Consider the following 19,905-nt stretch of genomic DNA (forward strand, 5'->3'; position numbering starts at 1 on the left):
CAAAGAAAGAGCTTGAACTCATAATAAAGATCTCTTAGCAAAAAAAAAAAAAAAAAAAGCTGTGTCTCAATGAATTCACTGCTGAATTTTACCACCGATTTAAAGAAGGACTAATACCAACACTACTCGAACTATTCTGAAAAATAGAGGGTGAGGGAATGTTTCCAAACTCATTCTATGAGCACAATATTACCCTGATAACAAAACCAAAGACACATCAAAAAGAAGAAAACCACAGACCAGAGTGACATGATTGTATATTTAGAAAAACCCATCGTCTCAGCCCAAAATCTCCTTAAGCTGATAAGCAACTTCAGCAAAGTCTCAGGATACAAAATTAATGTGCAAAAATCACAAGCATTCTTATACACCAGTAACAGACAAGCAGAGAGCCAAGTCAGGAATGAACTTCCATTCACAATTGCTTCAAAGAGAATAAAATACCTAGGAATCCAGCTTACAAGGGATGTAAAGGACCTCTTCAAGGAGAACTACAAACCACTGCTCAGTGAAATCAAAGAGGACACAAACAAATGGAAGAACATACCATGCTCATGGATAGGAAGAATCAATATCGTGAAAATGGCCATACTGCCCAAGGTTATTTATAGATTCAATGCCATCCCCATCAAGCTACCAATGAGTTTCTTCACAGAATTGGAAAAAACTGCTTTAAAGTTCATATGGAACCAAAAAAGAGCCCGCATTGCCAAGACAATCCTAGGTCAAAAGGACAAAGCTGGAGGCGTCACGCTACCTGACTTCAAACTATACTACAAGGCTACAGTAACCAAAACAGCATGGTACTGGTACCACAACAGAGAAATAGACCAGTGGAACAGAACAGAGTCCTCAGAAATAATACCACACATCTACAGCCATCTGATCTTTGACAAACCTGACAAAAACAAGAAATGGGGAAAGGATTCCCTATTTAATAAATGGTGCTGGGAAAATTGGCTAGCCACAAGTAGAAAGCTGAAACTGGATCCTTTCCTTACCCCTTATACGAAAATTAATTCAAGATGGATTAGAGACTTAAATGTTAGACCTAATACCATAAAAACCCTAGAAGAAAATCTAGGTAGTACCATTCAGGACATAGGCATGGGCAAGGACTTCATGTCTAAAACACCAAAAGCAACGGCAGCAAAAGCCAAAATTGACAAATGGGATCTCATTAAACTAAAGAGCTTTTGCACAGCTAAAGAAACTACCATCAGAGTGAACAGGCGACCTACAGAATGGGAGAAAATTTTTGCAACCTACTCATCTGACAAAGGGCTAATATCCAGAATCTACAAAGAACTCAAACAAATATACAAGAAAAAAACAAACAACCCCATCAAAAAGTGGGGAAAGGATGTGAACAGACATTTCTCAAAAGAAGACATCCATACAGCCAACAGACACATGAAAAAATGCTCGTCATCACTCGCCATCAGAGAAATGCAAATCAAAACCACAATGAGATACCATCTCACACCAGTTAGAATGGCAATCATTAAGAAGTCAGGAAACAATAGATGTTGGAGAGGATGTGGAGAAATAGGAACACTTTTACACTGTTGGTGGGATTGTAAAGTATTTCAACCATTATGGAAAACAGTATGGCGATTCCTCAAGGATCTAGAACTAGATGTACCATATGACCCAGCCATCCCACTACTGGGTATATACCCAAAGGATTATAAATTACTCTACTACAAAGACACATGCACACGTATGTTTATTGCGGCACTATTCACAATAGCAAAGACTTGGAATCAACCCAAATGTCCATCTGTGACAGACTGGATTAAGAAAATGTGGCACATATACACCATGGAATACTATGCAGCCATCAAAAAGGATGAGTTTGCGTCCTTTGTAGGAACATGGATGCAGCTGGAAACCATCATTCTTAGCAAACTATCACAAGAAGAGAAAACCAAACACCACATGTTCTCACTCATAGGTGGGAACTGAACAATGAGATCACTTGGACTCGGGAAGGGGAACATCACACACTGGGGCCTATCATGGGGAGGGGGGAGGAGGGAGGGATTGCATTGGGGAGTTATACATGATATAAACGTTATGCACATGTACCCTAGAACTTAAAGTATAATAAAAAAAAAAAAAAAAAAAAAAAAAAAAAGAAGAAAACCACAGACCAATATCCCTGATGAACAGAAATGCAAAATTTTTCAACAAAATATTTGTGAATTGAATTAAACAACACAATAAAAAGATCATTCATCATGACCACGTGGAATATATCCCAGAAGTTCAAGGATGGTTCAACATATGCAAATCAATCAGTGTGACATGTCATGTCAACAGAATGAAGGACAAAATCCATGTGACCATTTTAATTGATGCTGAAAAAACATTTGATAAAATTCAACATCCATTCACGATAAAAACTCTCAAAAAATAAAAACAACTGGGTATAGAAGTAACATAGCCCAATACAATAAAAGCCATGTATGACAGACCAACCCACAGTATCATACTGAATGAAAAAAAAACTTTGAAAGCCTTTCCTTTAAGATCTGGAACACAACAAGTATTTCCACTTTTACCAATGTTATTCAACATGGTACTAGAAGTCCTAACTAGAGCAATCAGGCAAAAGAAAGAAATGAAAGGCATCCAAGTTGGAAAGGAAAAAGTCGAATTATCTTCATTTGTAAATGATACGATCTTATACTGGGAAAACCTAAAAACCAAATAACTACTAGAACTGATAAACAAATTCAGTAAAGTTGTAAAATACAAAATCAACATACAAAAATCAGTAGTACTTTTATATGCCAACAGCACATAAAAAGAAATCAAGAAATACATTATAATTTGTTGAAAGAAATTAAGTACTTGATTGTATTGTAAATCCCATTTACAATAGCTACAAATAAATAAAACAACTAGGAATTAACGTAACCACAGATGTAAAAGGTCTCTACAACAATAACTACTAAACATTGATGAAAGAAATTGAAGAGCATACAAAAAAAGGACAGATATTACTTGTTTATGAATTGGAAGAATAAATATTGTTAAAATGTCCATATTACCTAAGGCAATTTACAGATTTAGTGCAATCCCTATCAAAATACTAATAATAATTTTCACAGAAATAGAGAAAAAATCCTAAAATTTATATAGTACCACATAAGACAAAGAAGAGCCAAAAATATCCTGAGCAAAAGAACAAAATTGGAGGAATTACATTACCTGATTTCAAATTATACTACAACATTATAATAACCAAAACAGCATGGTACCGGGGCAAAACCAGCCACATAGACCAATGAAACAGAATAGAGAACCCAGAAACAAATCCATCCATCTATAATAAACTAATTTTTTTAAGTTTTATTTTTTTGGAGACAGAGTCTCAGTCTGTTGCCCAGTTTGGAGTATAGTGGTGCAATCTCGTCTCATTGCAACCTCCACCCTCTGGGTCCAAGCTATTCTCCTGCCTCAGCATCCAGAGTAGCTGGGATTATAGGATACACCAACACACCTAGCGATTTTTTTTTTTTTTTTTTGTATTTTTAGTAGAAACATGTTTTCACCCTGTTGGCCAGGCTGGTCTTGAACTCCTGGCCTCAAGTGATCCACCTGTCTCCGCCTCCCAAACTGCTGCGATTACAGGTTTGAGCCACTGTGCTTGGCCATGTCTTTAACTTTTGATAGTTTAATATAATGTGTCTCAGTGTAGATCTCTTTGAAATTATTATACTTGGCATTCATAGATTTTTGGATTTCCATATACACAATTTTCCATAAATTGGGGAATTTTTCAGCCATCATTTCTTCAAATAAGCTTTCTCCCCACTCTTTTTTTCCTTCTTTTCTCCTTCTGAAAGTTCCCATAATGTGTATGTCAGCCTTCTTCATGGTGTCCAGAAGTCTCTTAAGCTCTGTTCACTCTTTCTTTTGCGTTTTTCTTTTTTTTTTTCTTCTCAGACTCAAATGGTCTATCTTCAAGTTTGGTAATTATTTTCTTCTGTTTGTTGAGTCTGCTGTTTAACTCTTTGAATAAATTTTTAAATCCAGCTATTGCATTTTTCAGCTCCAGAGTTTGTTTGATTTCTTTTATAAATTCTATTTCTTTGTTGATATTCTTATTTTGTTTATATATTATTTTCCTAAAATTTTTTGTCTGTGTTTTTCTGTAGCTCTTAGAGTATATTTAGGGCAGTTGCTTTAAAGTCCTTATCAAGTTAGATGCATATTTCTTCAAGGATGGTTTCCAGATCTTTATTTGGTCCTTTAAATGTGCCATATTTTCTTGTTTCTTTGTATGCCTTGTAATTATTGGTTAGAAATTTGGCATTTGGGGAAAAAAAGCCACCTCTAAAAGTCTTCATATACCAGCTCCATGCAGTGGAAGATCATTAGTAATTACCATGGCATATTTTAAACGTTGAGGTCACCCCAGTGTTAAAGCTTAAATTCTTCTTAGGTCTTTTTCTGGGCATATATTTTCCCTGAGTGTTTGTGGTGGGTGCTCTTTACCTGTCTGTGCACAAGTGTCTTTTTTTCTGACATAGTCTCATCACAGGTTTTTCTCAAGGTTTTATATGTTCTATTAAATTTGTCTCCCTATAATTCCTTGCTGAATGCATCCATGGGTGTGCACTCCCCTTGAAGCTTTTACTGGTGTGCCACTGCCTTCAGTAGCTTTTTCCAACCTGAAGTCTGAGCTATGACATTTTCCCTGTCTGTGCTCTTTTTCAAGCAATACAGACATCAAGTCCTTAGGTAGTCCACAGACAGGTTAAAACATTGTAAATAAAGTCCACTCTATTTCCTCCATCTGAGGGAGGGGCTCAAGAACTGGGCCATTTCCAACTTCAAGGTGCCAGAGAGGGTGTGGGAAAAGGTGAAGTAAAAATGCCATGAAATTTCCTGCCATTTTAAATGTGTCATTTTTTTCTAACTGGATATTTACTTGGTTTCTGTAGATATTTGGTGGTTTTCCAGAGCTCCTATAAAATAATTTTAGGCAGTTTCTAAGTGTGTTTTTTAATGTTTCCATGGAAATGAGGGCTGGAGCTTCCTAGTCTGCCATCTTGCTGATGTCACCTCATCTCTCTGATTAATTTGTTCTGTCATTCTTATGGAAGACTATTTCACACTTCTTCTTTCCAATTTTTCAACACCATGTTTCACGCCTCACTCAGAGTAATAAACAGTTCACAGACCAGCACGAGTTTAAGGATCCAGTTTTGGGTAGTACTGCTCTAAATGCCTGAGTGTGACATACACATGGTCTGGGGTTTGCTGTGTGCTATGGCTTGATGTTCATGTCTTCCCAAAATTCCTGTGTTGAAATTATAACCCCAGAAGGGATGGATCAGGAAGTATGACCTTTGGGAGAGGATTAGACAATGACAGTGAGGCCTTCATAAATGGAATTAGTGCCCTTATGAAAGACACTCCGGAGACACCCTCTTCCCTTCCACCACATGAGGACACAGCAAGAGGACTCCCATCTATGGATCTTGAGGAAGGCCCTCGCCAGATACCAGTTCTGCTAGTTCACTGACTATGGACTTCCCAGCCTTCAGAACTGTGAAAAATTTCTATTGTCTATAAGTTACCCAGCGTTTGGTATTTTGTGATAGCAGCCTGAATGCTTTCAGAGACTGTGGCATTGTAACTTACAACATCCTGCATTTTGTACCTCCTTCCACTAAACAAGAGGAATAAACTGAGTTATCCTCCTGGATTTCGGAGTTAAAACATACTTCATTTGGGAATATTGCTTCAGAATATTTATTGAATCATCCATAGGCTGCTAGAGAGGTGTTTGTTTGTTTTGTTTTGTTTTTTTCCTAGTAGGTTCAGAGTGCAGTGTACGTTGTTCTGCCCCTTGGGTCATACAATCCAAGTGCTAGAAAACCTGTGGTGGTTAAGAATGTATGAAATTTTTGGCAGACTCCAATAGAAGTGACAGAGCACACACCCTCTGGAGCAAAAACATTACTTTTTAAATAGATAACTACTTTGCACTTGAAAGGCAGCTTATGGTGAGATATTAAGGCAAAGTGAAGATTGAACACCTGATTACAGAAAAAAACCAGTGACTGTGGCCTGCAGTGGCAGAGGAACGACAGTGCAAGGCTAAATACAGAGACACATTTCATACACTTCTCAAGTTATATTTGCTAACATCCTGTCAGGCAAACAAAGTTATACACCTAACCTGAAGTCAAGGATCGGGAAAGTACGTTCTGCTCTCTCTGAGGCCAAGGAAGTCACATAATCAAGTTAAACATCAACAGACTTGGAATGTGTGCCCCTCCCACAGAGGTCATTGCATTCACAGTGCAAGAGTGAATATTTTTGAAGAATAATATAATCTAACACAAGTATCAAATTATAAAGTTAGGTAGTCTGAGCAGAAATTCATCATGGAAGAGAGCAGATACATTTGGGACCAAGCTCAAACAAATCCAGAAAGCACACGTGTGTTACATAAGCAGATGTTGTTTGTATTTGATATCCTATCTCTGTTCCCTCAAACCACACTTGTAACGTCTTTGTGGTGTGAGAAGACTGCTATGACCAATTCACAGAAGACAAAATCATTTTGACTTGATTCCAAGATGTGCCGGTGTGAAATGTTGGCACTAACAGGAAGTGGACCCCTGTCCTGAGGTCTCAAAGGCATGATGATCAGTAGTAAAGGGACATTCTCTTAGGGTAGAATTAGTCATCCATCTTGCCTAGAGGAAGTGGTGGCCAGAAGAAAAGACACAGACTGACTCCTGAACAAATGCCTTGGCTGATTAGTCAGAGACTTGAAAGATATAATACTAGAAGAGAATAAACAAGGAGATCTGCAAGATAAATAAGTGAATGGACCTCTGGGAGTAGATGTGAAGTGTACAGATCTCCCTGCAGGGAGGCTGCAGGCTGTCTTCAGTGTCCAGTGAGGGAATTTTTCCCAGCACCATTTGGATCCAGCCAACAGTTATAAAGTGCCCTTTGTGCTCAGGCACCATGCCAGGCACTTGCAGATAATTTTTATTCATTAATTCTCACACCGCCCTATGACACCACTATGATAATTCTTAATTAACAGATAAGGAAACTGAGGTGTACAGAGGTAAGAGGGCTTGCCTCAGGTTTGATGGTGGTTGGGTATTAAGATTTGAGCACATCTGTCTTGTGACTCGACATTCAGCATGCCTCCCCAACACCAGGCTTACCGAATATCCCTCCGAGGACACTGCTCTCTATCAGAACTAGCAGGAGAAAACATGGTCTTTGCACAATGGGAACTTAAGATAAAGAAAAGAAAGAGAAATACCAGGGAGGCTTTAAAAAGCAACATGCCTGATGCTAATAGGTAAATGTCCAACTGACCAAGGCACTGAGGAGCCAAGGGGATTCAGAGTGATCCCAAGTAAGTGGGGTTAATCAGAGGAGGCCACATTTCCTACAGGAGGTGGCATCGGAGCCAGCATAGCCAGCAGGTCTGCAATGCAGAACTCACTCACTAAAGAGCCTGCTATGCTCACTTGAAAGTGGGTGTAATTAAGTTCTTCCCTGAGCAGCTGCAGAGCATGCAGGTTGCTGGGGCTGCCACCAGTGTATTGCTAGTGCCCCCCTGTGCACAAAGGAAGAACTGAGCAGTGTGCGGGGTAAGCGGGGTGGGGGTGGAACAGCTGCCTGTGCTCTTCACCTGGAGCATGCATTTGAATTCCGACCTCCCTGAAACTGCTCCTTTAGTCTGAGTAGCATGTCAGTAGGCAGGGAGACCTACCCCTCCTCACATCCCTGCTGCAGTGAGCGAGCCTCTGTCCCTGAGCACTCTGACTGGGATCTCTCCCACTGGCACTCCCCTCCACAGATGTGCTGGGGCCAGGGCAAGCTGGAGCTTCCCCTCAGGGAAGGAGTAGGAATTACACTCCCTGGCCAGGCTCTGTGCAGTTAGGACAGCCTGTCCGGTTGAAAGAGCCCTGGTCTGGGAACTAGAAACCATGAGCTCTAGATGTCAATGTGTTTGCCTCGTTTTGCTTTGCTGGGCACTTTGTTCTCTGGCCTTCGGTTTCTTTGTCTGGAAAACAAGTACTGGTTCACGTGCGGTTGGCCAGTGCATCCATAGTCCAGTGCCCCCCTGGGTCCTTCTTCAGCTTTCCAGTACAGTGGTATATTTGCCCACCTCCTCTCCTGCCTTGCTCCTCATTCTCTCCATCCCCTCGGAATTAGTCATAAAGAATTTGGACGGTTTAGTGGGTTAGATATTTTATATAGGTTAGAAAATCAAAACAAAACAAAACAAAAAACAGATGTTTCCTGAGGTTCCTCTGGCTATTGCCTTAGATTCCGTGTAAGAACAATCAGCCCCAACCCTGAAGATGAACAGCACTTTGTTTCCTTAATTTAATTCACCTTGACATATATAGATGTGTATATATACACACATCTACATATATATACACATATATACATATATATGTGTATATATACATACATATACGTATATATACGTATATATACGTATATATACATACATATACGTATATATACGTATATATACATATATATATATGCAGTGACTATGTCAAGTGAAATACTCTCCCGTGCCCTTACAAACTGATAAGCTGGAGGAGATACTTGCTTGCATTGTAAAAACTGCAATACAGAATTACATCTTTGTTACACTTACATCTCTGTAAAATTATGTATTAGACAAGAATTGGAGAGCAACGTTACAAATAAAAAAACATACAACAGTTGATTTGATGAGGATTGTGAAGGTGGAAAGAGGCAGCTTTGAATGTTATGGTGTTGTCTATGCAAATACACACATGGACCATAGTAGGTATTTATAGACATAAGTTTAATAGACACAGGGCACCATAAAACGGGGACAGCAGGGAGTCACTTTCATAATGGCATCTAGAAAGTCTTGGTACAGATGGCATTTCAATGTTAACATTAAAAGAGGAAGTTTGCATACCCAGTGAAGCAGGCTATGGAATAAAAGAAACAGCAAATGGATTCATTCATTCATTGGTTCACTCATTCATTCACTGTTGGGAATACAAAGGGAATTGACGCACAGTTCATGCCCTGCAGAAAAATCTAGGGAACACAAACTCAGAAGAGTCAAGAAATGTACATTATCAGATGAACACACAAACCCGAGAAGTGCTTCCCAATTAGCCATTAATGATTGCTTCCTACCTTGACAGCTTATTGTTTATAAGCAATCTGTCAGTTATAAGTACTACTATTATTAACAGTATTATTTACTCTGCATCTATAGAGCTCACTGGGAGAAGCGGGAAGGAGAAAGGAAAGTGAGAACACGGGGGTTGTGCATTTTAATTGGAGGCCTGAATTGGGATGGTAGTAACTGGGAAACCAAGCTTTCAAGTACTTAGTGAAAACTAGAAAACACTCCTAACAAATGAATGAATCTCGAACTGCATCTCTGATGTACACCTGCTGTGGTATACAGCCTGCCTCACCACTACATTCCCAGGGCAGTTAACAGAGGATGGTGTGCACTTTTTGTATTTCCGTTTCTTCCTCCCAGAAGCACAAACTCCATGCCTCCCAGTGCCTTGGACTACAGTGACACCAGTTGGATTTTACCCAGCAGACCAGATGCAGGTGGGAGATTCCCCATCCGCACCCTCCCTGTGTGCTTGTGGTGCATAAGCCAAGCCAACACCGTGGGGAGGAGCTCTTGTGGTAGGTGGTCACATGGAGAGCTGGGGCTGCGGGCAGCGCCATCTCCTGGCCATCTGAACATTGGGTCATCCTGAGGAGAGATAGATCCCGACCCTCAGCTGCATGACAGACCCTTGACTCCAAGGAGTAGGCCCCACTGGATAAGGGAGAGACCGCTGAACCCTACCCAACAGGACACCACTTCCACCTGGCTCTGTTCTGCTTCCCTGGCAGGATTGCAGGGCTGGGCACTGGCTACAGGAGCTCTCGCATTCCCAGTCTGCTTCATTCTTGGCTTTCTATTGGGTGATCCATAATGGAGTCCAGCAAAAACAGAAACCAAAAAAAAAAAAAAAAAAGCCAGACTTTACCCTATCACCACCATTACCAACAAAATTTCCCTATTTGAAGTATTCTAGGCTTAAGTTCATACCAATAAAAGAAACTCCCTTCCCCACCCCCACCTCACTTCATAGAACATCAAGCCTTTCTACGAGAAGAGGCATACCTTACAAGAAACACTATTGAAAGTCCATGATTTTTTTGTTTATGTAGGTCTTTGAAAACAAGCTGCCATCTTTAATATTCATTTCTCAATCTCAGTCCAAAAACAGTTTCTCTAAGTAAAATGAATGAGGAAATTCAGTTTCCATTTTACTTTTAGTTTAGTTTAGCCAAGGAGTTTGACAAAAATCACTTTTAAAAAATCTTTTAAGGAATGCATTAAGGCTAAAAAAGTCCAAACCCACCATGAGAAAGCACATCACAGAAGGCCCTACATGTCCTTATTCTTTGGTTTTTTATTTTGGAGACAGGGTTTCATTCTTTCACCCATGATGGAGTGCAGTGGCCCAGTCTTAGCTCACTGCAGCTTCTGACTCCTGGGCTCGAGTGATCCTCCTGCCTCAGCCTTCTGAGTAGTCAGGAACACAGGGGTGCTGGTTTTTAATTTTTTGTAGAGATGGGGTCTCACTTAATACTGCCTAGGCTGATCTTGAACTTCTGGCCCCAAGCAATCCTCCTGCCTTGACCTCCCAAATTGCTGGAATTACAAGTGTAAGCCATGCCACCGGGTTTCATTCCATTTTTTAAACAATTATATCTCCCCATTAAAACTGAGTATGTGAAAAATGAGATGTGTGGCAGAGCTAGGGAAACATAGGGTTAAGTATCATCTTCTTCTTCAACAGTGTGCTCTGGGGATAAGAAGAACCCTGGTCAATAGACAGATATATTGACTTGTTATTATTTAAAGTTGTTTAACCAGGTAGAGATAAACGAAAGCTTTCAGCAGCTGAACTATCACACAAATCACAATTAAGGTGGCATATGTGTTTGGAAGACGTAAAATCAATTCCCGCGAAGATAATGTTTTAGTCTCTATTTGAACTTGAAAACAGAAGTAAATTTTCAGTAGCAACAGCTGGTCTTGTTCCATCCAGGAGGCTCTCTATTAACTGTATAAGAAGGGCCTTTATTACCTCTTCTAATGGTTTCCCTCTATGGTTTTGTCTTCATCAAAAAAGCCCAATTGATTGCCGTGGTGCTGTTTACTGATGTGGTACAGAGGATGGCAGCTGGGTGCCCACCCACCCTGGTGTTTGGACCTCCCTCCCCTCTGAGTGCTGTTTATTGTTTATGGAGGGAGAACAATGGATCCTGGGAACAACTGGTCTGCATGGGTAGGGGAGGGAGGGGAACTTGCCATCTTTCTCAGCTTTCCTCCCCAGGTAACCTTCCCTGAGCTCCACTGGTGGGGAAGTGTGTGTTTAGGCAAAGGAGAGCATTTCGGCATTTCAAGTAGTCTTTCCGATGCAATCACCCCCCAAAGTTTCCAGCAGCGGGATATGACCTCTAAAGCCTACTCACCATATCAGGTTTTAGTCATGCAAATTTGTGCTTTTGTGTGTGTGCGCGCGTGTGCATGTGTGTGTATGTGTGTGCGTGTGCATGTGCGTGTACACGTGTGTGCACGTGTGTGTGCGCGAGTGTGCGCGAGTGTGCGCGAGTGTGTGTGCATGTGTGTGCGTGCTTACATGCGTGTACATGTGTGTGCAGGCGTGCATGTGTGTCTGCGTGTGTGCAGGCACACGCGTGTGTTGTCCTCCCAATTTTATCCTATACTCCCAGAGGCAGGGACCACATTTTATGCCACTCCGTTCTTTACCTGGCTGAGTGTGGTACTGGCACATGGCAGATACTCGGAGAAAGGGGGCTGTGGCACTGGGAATCCACTGGATCTAAGCCACCTCCTGGTTGAGTTAGCTGTACAGTCTCTCTTTTTCTGTCTTTCTTTCCTTCTTTCCTTATTTACTTCCTTCCTTCCTTCCCTTCCCTTCCTTCCCTTTCTCCCTGTCTCCCTCTCTCCCTCTCTCCCTCTCTCCTTCTGTCTCTCTCTCTCTCTTTCTCTCTTTCTCTCTCTTTCCTTCTTTTTGAGAGTTTTGCTGTCACCCAGCCTGGAGTGCAATAGTGCAATCTCAGCTCACTGCAACCTCCGCCTCCTGGGTTCAAGTGATTCTCCAGCCTCAGCCTCCTGAGTAGCTGGGGCTGAGTAGCTGAGTAGCGCACCACCACTCCTGGCTAATTTTTGTATTTTTAGTAGAGACAGGGTTTCACCATGTTGTCCAGGCTGGTCCTGAACTCCTGACCTCAAGTGATCCCCCACCTTGGCCTCCCAAAGTGCTGAGATTACACTTATGAGCCACCATGCTTGGCCCTGTGTAGTCTTTCTTAGGTGAGGTACAAGGGTGCAGTGTAAATTGGTGGGAACTAGATCAGGTTTCCCTTTTGGGGTCACAGGACTTGCTGGGGAAGAGGAAATGTCCACTGATGAAGTGGGAACTTAACTACCCCAGAGGAGGAGGGAGGGTGCAAGACAGAGATTCTCGCTTGGGAACAGATGCTGGTCAGGAGATGAAAGGTGACCAGGAATACATGAGTAGCCAGGGAACGCGGACAGCAGCTCTCATCTGCCTCTAACTAGGTGTCAGACTAGGGCAAGGCATTGGCCTCTGTGTCGCAGGTGCTTTGTCTCAAAAATATGAGCGGTGAAACCCAAGCTTCTTACAGACACGACTAGTTATAAAAATATAATATTAGTATCACTATTCCAGAGGAAACAAACAAACAAAAGCATGATTAAAAGAAATGACTTGCTCTACTCAGGACACTTCCTTTCAGACAAAATAAGTAGGCAAATACCGTCGATCCTCCCTTCTCAATATCTTTCATATCTGTATGATCCCTCCCAGCCTTGGCCACCTCCTACATCAGATGCTCATGACCACAAACACGGACCACACTAGCTCCCCCGCCTCCCCTTCCCTGCCTATGGGGGCTGGCTTCCCACTTCTGCTCTATCCAGTACATCTCTACAAGGCCTCAGCTCAAATGACCATTTTGATTATGTCGTTCCTCAGTTCAAGAGCCACGGATTCGTTTACTGCGTGGATACCGATGCCCATCCTGTGCCAAACACTGTTGTAGATATTGAGAAAATACCAGACATACAAACCACCTCCTGTTATTGTGCTTATTGCGGTGGAGGATGACAGGAAAAATGAGACAGATGGAAAGGTAGAGAGATAAAGAGGTAGGTGGGTAGACGATTTTAAGTAGACATGTTTATGTTTATAATCCATATAAGGGGAGTCATATTTAACTGAATCGAGTCAATATTTTACAGTCCATAATCTCTCTTCCCGGGTTGTGATTTTTGTCAGCCTCTGTTGTTTGTCCCAACTAAAAAAAAAAAAGGAAAGATTTCTTCTTCCTCATAGGATACTCCATTGTGAACTTTGAGTCTAAACTTAATTCTCTTATCTCCTTAGTTCTTTTTAGGACTGCAGGATTCTTTTGTCTGTTGCTTCCCTGAGGCTCTGAGACCCATCCACGGGTTAAGGTCAGTCTCAGGTGAGCCTATACCCCCAGTGGTTCATTCCCCAGTGGGAAGGTGGACAGGGTCAGTGCCGAAGAGCACAATCATTGTCTGCATCTGGCCTTTGAATCCAGCCAGGAGATTGCCTACAAAGTTGATGTTGTTTTCTTTCAAGATACAGGAACCCCTGTCCTCCTTTTTTCCAAGAGATGGAAACTCTCTTTTGTGAGCTTTCTGGAAGCTCACAAATAAGGCAGTCATGCAAGAGCCTGAAGTGACTTTCTCTTATGTTCATTAAAGAAATCCCAGTGTGTTTTGGAACACAGGGTGAACCCCGAAGCGCGGAGACAGCCTGGCGTGTAACTGGAAAGGGCAGTAGTTCGAAATTGGATGGATTTGCCTTGGAACCCCACCCTGCTTGTCTTCAACAGCAGCCCTCAGAGCTTCAGTGGGGATAAGACATTGTTCCCAAGATTGCTTTGAACATTATATGAATTAGGACACAGGAGAGCCTGAACTTCTCACATGATTTCCACAAATACACAAATGTTAACAGCTTTCTGTCCTTGCTCAGCTCCCTCACCAGCCTCTGCTCCCTGCACATGTATCGCTATTGTCCTGAGGTTGCTATACAGGAACAGGAGCGGGTCTGCAGAGAAGATTCACCTGCAGACTCCCCGTGCACTACAACAAAACTCGTCTTCACAAGGCAGAATTCTTCACCTGCGTGGCGCCTTTCACTTCTTGTCTCATTCTCTTCCTTAGCAGTTTCACATTTCTTAAGGTAAGAAATAATTAAGAGGAGGAATGGGGTAGGTTGAAAAGCGCTGAAGCTGCCCATGGAACAGAGGTGAGAACGGGAAAGAGCGAGGCAGGGACAATGGGGAGTTTTGAGACAAACTCAACAGGAAATTTACATCAAAGTGGAAACATCCCAGCAAGTAGACTGACTCAGCACTGGGGCCACATCACACAAGGTGGGTAATAGGAAACAGAGAGAAATCACAAATGGGGCTGTCCACACTGCCACGGCACTGAAACTGAACCTCTGCGTGCCTCAAGAGAAGAACTGGTGGCTTTGTGTCTGAGGACTTCCGGTGAGTCCTTGCATGGTCCTAGTTGACTCAACTATGCAGTGACTACTTCTCTAATAAGGTGATTCCCCCGAGACCTTCAGTGACAAAGAGACGGAAACTGAAGTGGTTTGGTCTTGTAACCAGAGCAACCGTCCTTGCAAATCCACCACACAGGAAACAAGATCAAGAGCAAAAGAAACAGGCTTCATGGGCAGAGTCAGTCTGCCTATGTTCTCAGGTATACAGGTGCTTTCTCAGAAAGCACCTGTACACCTTCAGGGTCTGAGCAACAGAGAACTTACAGGCATCCTCTATGCATTTGTAGCTCATTCGCTTATACTCAAATGGCTGCAGAGAAAGGAGGAAAGGGAATTGGATATGATTAAGCATTTAGAAGCTGGGCACCCTACATGTTTTATTTCATGGAATCCCAACCATAAATTTGGTAATGGGATATTTAATTGAAACCAGCCCTTACACGATGCCTTTTTGCCAATTGTAAGTGGTAGGTGTGGGGTGGCTTGGAAGAGGCAGAAGACTGTGAAGAGGATAAGGAAAGAAGTTACTGATTGTCTACCACTGCATGCCAAGCATCTACAGGCAAGAAGCTGTGCAGGGATTTTCCTATCACTCTTTCTCTTACACACCTCATAGCAATGTCACGGGGTAGTTCTTTCCCAGCTCTACTTGGAGGATGAGTAGACTGAAGCTGTAAGAGATCATTTCATAAGCTCATAGGAACACAGTCAGTACATGGCAGAATCAGAATTTCAACTTGGTTCTCCCTGACCTGAAAGACCATGCTGTCTTGCGTCCCGAGCAACATACACAGACAGACCTGATTCACATGGATCTGTACTGGATGTGAGCTGACAGGGCCACCTGGACGCAGTCAGCCACTGTGGCTTCCTGCTGAGATTCAGTCTCCTCTGGTTTTAGGAGAACCTCTCTGGGATCATTGAAAAAAAAAAAAAATGGAACAAGCTTAATGTATATCTCAATCCTAAAGTCATTCAAATGAAATGCATCACTCTTAATCAGAGGTAGGCTCTCTGATGAGGTTTGAACGCTTAAAAACCTTTCTGGAATTTGTTAGCAAGCAAGAGAGCATCAAACTATGTGATGAAAATACAAAGAGGACTTGCATCACTGTAATATTACAGGCAAATTGGGAGAAAAATCTGCCCTCATTTGAACACGCTCAGTGGTCAGCTATTCTCACAGAACCCAGTGAACAATGGCTTGGCCCTTTGTGTGAGGCCTGGAAAGTGCTAAATTTCATCTAGGCAGTGGGACAGCTGTGCCAGTTTCCCCCTTCCCCATTTACAGCATCTGTTACTTCTTTACCACCTAATCAGAGAACCACTCTCTACTCTTCTATCACAACACGCAGTTAAAAAAAAAAAACCAGTACCTTTTTGAGACAAAATCAAGATACACAGGAAATGGAGGACGATAAATGAATTGCAGATGGATGATCCAAGGAGCTAGAGTTCCTCTGGAATTAAAGTGGGAGGCAGAGAAAGGAAATCAGGCATCCCTTGTGCATGGCAGTGGATATAATTACATGACTTAGGAAAATGCTGATAGTGCTTAAACATCTCCACCTGGAGGTTCTACAGATACTTAAAACTGGATATATCAAAAATTGGATGGAACCTCACCATTCTCTTAAGTTCTGAGAATCATAGGATGGTACCATCTCCATCCAGTTGGCTGAATTGGAAACCCTGTATATTCCCCATATTCTACACGCTCCATCACCCCATACCTCCAGGCCCTCCCATCAAAGCTACCCCAGAAAATCAGCCCAACTCGCCTGCTTTTTCTAATTCCTTCTTATCATTTCTCTCCTGAATGACTTCAATGACTCCTCACATGTTTTCCCCTTGCCAGTATGACCAATGCCCAGTTAGTCCCTGTTGCTGTCTGGCTGATCTTTCTAAATTGCAAGACCAATTTAGCTGCTCTTTATATTAAATCCTTCAACGTCTTCCTTATTTTTTTAGGACAAGTCCCAGTATATCAGCATTCCCCATAGAGGTTTTTAGGGTCTAGACCTCGTCTCCTGCCACGCACCTCTGCCTGCACCCACCACAGGGTAATTTACACTTGCAGTTTCCTTACCATGCTGTGCTTCTCTTGAGCCCCTATGTGCTCTTTGAGGATGTCCCTCTGTCCATAGTCACTTGCTCCTCTCCCGCTCCCTTTTACCAGCTAGGTCCTTCTGCTCCCTGAAGGCTCAGCTGAGACCTCTCATCTTCTGGAAGACCTTCAGCCCTCCTGTCTGGGTTAAGTAGCTTCTACTGGGCTCCTCAAGCCCTTGATTAAAAATTACCATGTGCTGTGCTTTGGAATCTGGGCTGGGACTTTCTGGAAGACATACACTCTGTCTCTCAATTTGAATCCTCGGTACCCGTCATATCTTGGCTATCTGATACATGTTTCTTAGATTAAAAATTTAGTTCTACTCTATTGCTTCAACATTCCTTTGGAATTCTACCAGAAACTTTATTGATGCCACTTTCCAACCTTGTGTTCTTGAATAATCCAAGACTCAGAAATGTGTTTCTCCTTTTTGAACTTCAACAAAGAAATTACATATAAATTATAATTTTTAATTTTTTCAACGAAGCAAGCACAGTTGAATTATATCTTCAAAAGACTCAGGAAAGTGATGACATAAAAGAAGGCTGAGAGAAGAACAGGAGAAAAAAACCACAAATGTTTACTTTGCAAGTAACTGTTATATCCTGGGACTATGCTAAATACCCTTACTTACTTGTATCTAGTAGTGGAATAATTCTCACAGCTGTTCTTCTGAGGTGAGTATTATTACCAATGTTTTATTAAAGATGAGACTGAAGTTCAGAAAAGGTAAGAAATTGGTCTAAGACAACATAACAGGTAATTTGTGAGGTCCAGTTTTCTGAAACAAGCCAGTTGGAGAACTCATGGTAAAGGCAAGGCAGTATGTCATATTGGAGAGAGGAATTCATGGAGAGGTAAAACTATGACTATTTTTATCTTTGAAACAATAGACACTGTGGGACACTGACATGCAAATGATCCAGGTATTTCATCCTACATCACAGAGTGTTCATCTTCTCTAGAGAAGCCTAGTCTTGAGAGTCTATTCAGCAAGTCCACACTTAAGCTCTGCCTGCCCCTCCATGCCTCTGCGGCAGCACACGTCCCTAAGCAGAGCTTCTCTTTCCCTCATCAGCAAGGCTCATGGTGTTAGATCTAGTGAAAGGTGATATGCACAGTAATCCTATGTGGGACTGAGACTTTATAATCAGCTTCCTAGCCAGCTTTGACATTATAGGTATTGCTTCCTCCTCTCCAGCACGTCTATGTTAGCCTATCATCAACTGCACAGTGTGGTCCTTTGGCCACTTGTAGTTTTAACTGCCTTCATGGTACTCATTCATTTAACAAATGCTATTCCCTCCATTGATACATTATTGAATGCTGAATGTGTATGATCCTGTAACCCAATAATTTTTGTAGTAATATCTCTGTGCACCATGTCTGCAGCTTATGTTACCTGTTGTTAGCTGTTTACATTCCAGTGTTTTATCCCTGCAGAAGAAATGGGGGAAAGTGAGAATGCCTCCTAATCATCTCACAATATTTGCTCTGCACTTCGCAGTCATTTCCTCATATCTCTGTCATAATACTTGCCATACTCAACTGTAATTTATCTTCTTATACAGCAGTTTTTAGATCTTAAATGTGAACTCCTCAAGGGGAGTTCTTGACTAAATGTGATGCATGAATAATGAATAAATGGGGAAATACAAGGGAAAGAAAAATAAGATATCCCAATGACTGGATGAACATATTAAAAGAAGGTAGCATCACTTCTAACTTGACGTTTGGTTTTCAAAACTGATTATAGGGTTTGGCCTCAACTAGCACGCCCCGTGAATTTTTCTCTAAGTGAATAATTAATTCAACAGCAAATTAAATTGTGGGGAAAGAAGGAGGTCAGTTGCCAGGTGAGGTCCCTCCTGTCTGTTTCTTCAGTAATTCGTTATGTTCATTGCATGACTACAATCCTAGTGTCACACCTTCTCATCCGGGTATTTCCACTCCACTCCCAACTTCACACGCGCTTCCTACTTAATACACCTTGATAGGGAGAGGAATGCCCTTAATATATCTCCAGAGGTGCTTCTATATATATAGGATTTTCATAGGGCAAAGATAAAAATGCATCCAATCATTTAGCTGCCATGCTTACGAGTCACTAGATAAAGCTTCCCTTGTGGAATAAAGAGATAACAACCAAGATTTTCATTACCTTGAACTGGGTTGGCAAACAGGTGGGTCCGCTAAAGGCTAGCTGGAGCATGCCTGTTGGACGGACTGACAGCTGGTCTAAATAAATAGATGAGAGAGAAACAGTCTCACTTTAAGGAGATGCATGAGTATAGAGATGGAAAAAGGTTTAGATAAATGGGAAAATAATATGTGAATGGATAGTTTAGTAGTTAAGCTGATGGGAGAATAAATTGGTTCATGGATGATAGATGGAGCTGAGTGGCTAAATGGAGTGAGAGACTGATAGCAGATGGATGGGTAAATGTTGTGGTATGAACAGGAGCAAGAAAGGGTCAGGTGCAAATAGGAACAGGATGATGAAAAGGAAGGAAAAAAGGCAACAAGAAGGGGAGTACTAAAGGTACTGAGATGGCTAAGGGAACTGAAATTTCATTTTCTTGATGAATCATAATTTTACAATGAGCCAGAGGAAATTGGAAACTCCCAATTACTGATGCCTAGTGTTTACTTGCCATTGCAATTTACAAAGAACATGTGTCTAGTCTATCAACTTATCTGTGTTCCATTCCCTGTGGGGGAGACTGAGTCATGAAAGGATTAGCTCTTGTCTATATAGGAAACCAACAAGAATCTAAGACTCATAACTTTAGCTCAGGGACTTTGCCAGAGAAGCTACGTGTGCTGTGAAATTAATGAAATAATTTTAATTCACTTTCTACTCAGTTATTGAATCATAATCAGTCACTGTCCCTAAGCTTTATTTGAGGATAGTCTTAAGACATCTCGCAGTTGCAAAATAAACCAAATAGTGGCCAAATATTTTTGAATCAGTGTACACTAAGTGGTGTAATTAAAATTCACCAATGATACAGATGAGAGAAAAAAGGCTTAGAAAGTCACTTACCAGTCTAAGATCTCACACCTAGTTAACGGCAGAACTGGGAAGGCTTAATTGATATACAAATGGCTAATGAG

Source organism: Trachypithecus francoisi, unplaced genomic scaffold, assembly GCF_009764315.1.
Source record: "Trachypithecus francoisi isolate TF-2019V2 unplaced genomic scaffold, Tfra_2.0 Lachesis_group8, whole genome shotgun sequence".
NCBI classification, from domain to species: domain Eukaryota; kingdom Metazoa; phylum Chordata; class Mammalia; order Primates; family Cercopithecidae; genus Trachypithecus; species Trachypithecus francoisi.